The sequence below is a fragment of the Pantherophis guttatus genome, chromosome 11 (genome assembly GCF_059756535.1).
Source record: "Pantherophis guttatus breed Tessera chromosome 11, ASM5975653v1, whole genome shotgun sequence".
NCBI classification, from domain to species: Eukaryota; Metazoa; Chordata; class Lepidosauria; order Squamata; family Colubridae; genus Pantherophis; species Pantherophis guttatus.
In genome coordinates, this window is record NC_142073.1 from 22210464 (window position 1) to 22215041 (window position 4578).

Below are 4578 nucleotides of genomic sequence, written 5' to 3' on the forward strand. Positions count from 1 at the left end.
GCCATCCCGATGGCTTCCATGCTTAAGAGGAGACTAGAACTCACAGTATCCTGGTGATTGGCCCAAAGCTACCCAGCCTGCTTTCATGCCTTAAGCAGAACTAGAACTCACCATCTCCTGGTTTCTAGCCTAGTACCTTAACCACTTTTAATTCCAGCCCCCCCCCAAAAGAAGGGCTGGTATCTATTGATGATGACCCCAATGAAAAAACGCCCCCCCCCCGATTTTTCTTCCTAAATCTTGGCCTGTGCAATTCACAATTGTCGGGGTGACGAAAAGCTTGCTAAAAGCCGACATTCATTATTCAGAAACAAGCCCAGGATGTCTTGAAAACCAGAAGTCTTCAAACTTGACAGCTTTAAGACTTGTGGACTTCAACTGCTGGCTGGAGAATTCTGAGAGTTGAAGTCCACAAATCTTAAAGCTGCAAGTTTGGGGACCCCCTGGTGTAAACATTGCTCTGAAGAATCTGTCAAAGTTTTTTTTTTTTTTCCTGAAAAGTCATTTTTGACCTCTCGGCTGGCTCCCTTGCTTAGTATCTTTCCACTCCTTTCTCTCTCTCTCTCTTCCCTCTTTCTCTCTCTCTCTCTTTTTTTTTTACTGATTAGTCCGTTCCCTCTAAGCGCTCCTCTCTTGCTGCAGGCGCAGCATTACATAATATTCTTGGCTGGGCCATCTCACTTGGCCGACTCCGACATCCCACACATGTCTCTCTCTCTCGCTGGAGCAGTTTCAAAGCACAATTGCCAAGTTGATCTTAGGGACCAGCCACTGGTGCCTTCTGGAACTACAACACCCACAATGCCTTGGTCCCCCTGAGCATGCTAGGAGAGCCAAGGAAAAGCAAACCCATTCAAACATCATTCCATTAACTTATTGCAGTGGTATACATTGCAATTTCAAAGTATTTCAAAGTATTTTCATTTCAAAGTATATTTTCATTTCAAACTATTTTCATTTCAAAGCATTTTCACTGGCAGGTACACAAGCATGCACAAATTAGGATAAGTCTTGTTTTGTTTTATAAGTTATAAAGTTACAAAACTTTTCCTAGAGGTGAACAATTGTATAATATATCAAAAAAGGTATTATCTATTTAGATGTATAAATACCCAAGAAAAAAATTACATAATGTATAAAATAATAGGCCGTAAATGGAAAATCTGTCATTCGAATCGATACCGATAACTGAAAGCTGTAAAAGTGGAAATGTGATTTGAAAATCTAAAAAAAAAGGCTGAATAAAGACTTTAAAAAAAAAACATAGGCGGGAAAATTACAAAAAACCAACCAACCAACCAACCAATGAGGATAAGTCTTTCCCATGCCCCAAACTTTAGGCTATGATCTCTAAAGCAGAAATGTCCAACCTTGGCAACTTTTAAAGCTTGTGCACTTCAACTCCCAGAATTCCCCATGGCTGGCTGTCTGGCTGGGGAATTCTGGGAGTTGAAGTCCACAAAAGTCTTCATAGGGCCAAGCTTAGACAGAGCCTGGTGGCGCAGTGGACTAAATGCTGTTAAAGTAGCACTTAAATTGCCAGCTGCCTGCAATTACTGCAAGTTCAAATCTCACCAGGCTCAAGGTTGACTCAGCTTTCCATCCTTCCGAGGTAGGTAAAATGAGGACCCGGATTGTGGGGGCAATAAGCTGACTTTGTATTATAAAAAAGCACACCGCTTGGAGGGGTGGGGGAGAAAGCCCTACTAAGCAGATATATACAAAAGGATGAAGGCTATTGCTTAACGCATTGTAAACCGCCCTGAGTCTCCGGAGAAGGGTGGCATATAAATCTAACTAATCAATAAATAATATCTGCTCGAGGCATTTTGCACCCTTTCCAAACCAGCTTGCAATAAAAACCCTAGCTTTTAATCCCACATCTGCTTTTTTGCCCCAATTCGGCGTGCGCAATTGCAAAGGGAGGGCGCCCGCTTGGAGAAGGTCGGGCAGGCAAACCGGCAGATGCCTTTTCGCGAGTCATTCAGACGGTGCCAAGCGCAGCGAGGAGTCTCCGGGGTCCCCCCCGACCGAAGCCCTCGCTTCCAACGGCGGGGACGGCTCCCTAGCGCCGCCTTACCTTGGGAAGGGAACCCGATCCGGACTTCCAGAAAGCCCCGCGGACGCTCCGCTTGAGACGAACCGGCAGCCGCTCGCCTTTCCAGGGACGCTCCGCGCGGCTTCTCCCCGCGGCCGCCGCCGCCGCTTAAATATCCGAGTATTTAGAGGTGGGCAAGCCGCAGAGGGGAGGGGCGGGGCTTCGGCCGCCGAGGGGCGGGGTTAGGCAAATCGCCCAGTCGCGTGAGTCAGCGTTTTTTTTTCCTCCACTTGCCGGCTCGGTTTTTTTTTCTTCTTTTAATGAATGGAGGGGAAAAGCGCTGGGCTGGCCGGGCGGCGCTTTCGGCAAGGAGCCCTTTGGGAAGCGGGAGGGGGGAGGGAAGGGGGGGGGTCGAGCTTTGGGAAGCCTTGGGAAGACCACACTTGGAATTAGGTAGAGGTAGAGGTATAGAGTAGAGTAGAGTAGAATAGAATAGAAATAGAAATAGAATAGAGAGAGAATACGGAATGAATAGAATAGGGTAGAGTAGAGTAGAGTAGAATAATGGAATGAAGAATAGAATAGAATAGAATAGAATAGAATAGAATAGAATAGAATAATGGAATGAAGAATAGAATAGAATAGAATAGAATAGAATAGAATAGAATAGAATAGAATAGAATAATGGAATGAAGAATAGAATAGAATAGAATAGAATAATGGAATGAAGAATAGAATAGAATAGAATAGAATAGAATAGAATAGAATAGAATAGAATAGAATAATGGAATGAAGAATAGAATAGAATAATGGAATGAAGAATAGAATAGAATAGAGTAGAGTAGAGTAGAATAGAATAATGGAATGAAGAATAGAATAGAATAGAGTAGAATAGAATAATGGAATGAAGAATAGAATAGAATAATGGAATGAATAGAATAGAATAGAATAGATTAGAATAGAATAGAATAGAATAATGGAATGAAGAATAGAATAGAATAGAATAATGGAATGAAGAATAGAATAGAATAGAATAGAATAGAATAGAATAGAATAGAATAGAATAGAATAGAATAGAAGCTGGAAGGGACCTTGGAGGTCTTCTAGTCCAGCCCCCTGCTCAGGCAGGAAGCCCTGGCCTATAGTATACCATTTCAGACACATCGTTCTCCAATCTCTTAAAAACTTCCAGTGTTGGAGAATTCACGACTTCTGGAGGCAATACTGCTATCCAGTTTTTGGTCACCGCACTACAAAAAAGATGAAGCTAAAACATACGACGAACGGCTGCAGGATTTGGGTTTGGCTAGTCTAGAGGAAAGAAGGACTGGGGGACGGGCGAGACGTGATAGAAGTATTCCAATATTTGAAGGGCTGCCACAAAGAAGAGGGGGTCAAATTATTCTCCAAAGCCCCAGAAGGCAGAACAAGAAACAAGGGATGGAAACTAATCGAAGAGAGAAGCAATCTGGGATTAAGGAGAAACTTCCTAACAGTGAGGACAATTAACCCCTGGAACTGCTTGCCACCAGGAGTTGTGGGTGCTTCATCACTGGAGGCTTTGAAGAAGAGACTGGACAGCCACTTGTCTAAAATGGTGTAGGGTCTCCTGGTTGAGCAGAGGGCTGGACTAGAAGACCTCCAAGGTCCCTTCCAGCTTCTATTCTATTCTGATTCTGATTCTGAGGTGGAAGCTTCGAAACTCTCGGGGTGTGAGGGGGGAAGTGGGAGTTTCCAGCCTGGGGCAGAAGCCCCATCCTTCATGGATTGCCTCCCCCAGAATGTCGTGGGTAAGCTGAGCCCTTCCTGAGGCTCTCCTGCGGGGGAGATGGCTTCAGTCCAGAGGCGTGATGGGGAGGGTGACTCAGCGGACAGACCGGCCAGGCGAGGAGGATCAGAGGGGGGATAATCGCCCGGTTTCTGGTCACTCCGAGGTCACGATTAGGCCACGTGGTTGGAAACCATATGGCCCTTCTGCCCCTCCTCTTCCCTTCTTTGCTTTGCCTCCTCTTCATCCCTTTCTTATTCTCTTCCTTTTCTTTCTCAAACTCTTCTCGTTTCTCCTCTTTCCCCTCTCCTCTTCCTCTTTTCTTCTTCTTTTCCTTTCTTCCTCCTTCCCTTCCCTTTCTTTTTTATTCTTTCTTTTCCTCTTCCCTTCCTTTTCCCTTTCTTTCTCAATCTCTTCTCCTCTTCTTTTTTCCTCCTTTCTTTCTCCTTCCCTCTTCTCCTCCTCCTCCCTTTCCTCTTCCTCTCCCCTTCTCCTTTTCCTCTCCCCTTCCTCCTTTTCCTTCTCTTCGTCTTCACTTCCTTCTCCTTTCCTTTCTCCTACCCTTCTCCTTCTCCTCTTCCTTTTCTGTTTTCAAGCTCTTCCCTTCTCTTCCTCCTCTTCCCCTTCTCTTTCTCAGTCTGTTCCCTTCTCTTTCCCTTCCCCTTCCTCACCTACTTGCCCTTTTCTCTTCTTCCCCTACAACCCTAGGATTTTGGGGTCATCTCGCAACTGCATTTCAGAACCCGGCGCTGCCGGCAATTTGTGCCAAATA

General features: G+C 45.0%; 1 protein-coding gene across 1 annotated transcript in view; it reads right to left on the reverse strand.

Moving 5' to 3' along the window:
- OSGIN1 (oxidative stress induced growth inhibitor 1) overlaps positions 1-2260 on the reverse strand; it is a 24308-nt gene extending 22048 nt beyond the window's left edge. Inside the window, exon 1 of the mRNA XM_034425494.3 lies at positions 2081-2260. The gene's annotated coding sequence lies outside the window, so the exon portion shown is untranslated. The remainder of the gene's footprint in view (positions 1-2080) is intronic.
- Between the last annotated feature and the right edge of the window lie 2318 nt (positions 2261-4578).